Here is a 388-nt window from a genome sequence, read left to right on the forward strand (position 1 = left end):
AAATTGCACATATGTCGGGTTTCTGAAACCATCTACTTAGAGCTTATTACAAAACTTGAAATTCTTGAATGAACAAAGAAATACAATCGTTCGTAAAATAATGTTCATCCGTATATTCGAACTGTTGTTTGCTTTTCGTGATGCACTTATCCGTAAATATTTCCTACAAAAAAAGGGCGAAGTGAAAGTAATACATACTTGTGCACATTGCTCATCCTACTACTACTACTACTACTACTGCTGTGTGAAGTGGAACCATATGCAATTCATTCATTCATGCTACATATGTGTGTGTATGTATTGTACAATCGCGTGGGTACACCAGCTTGCTTTTCCTTGAACCTTGCTTGTTCTTCAAGACCATGTGCACTAAAGACCATGAGGCTTG

Source organism: Cynara cardunculus, unplaced genomic scaffold (assembly GCF_001531365.2).
Source record: "Cynara cardunculus var. scolymus isolate 2C unplaced genomic scaffold, CcrdV1 Un_Scaffold_3944, whole genome shotgun sequence".
Taxonomy (NCBI): Eukaryota; Viridiplantae; Streptophyta; class Magnoliopsida; order Asterales; family Asteraceae; genus Cynara; species Cynara cardunculus.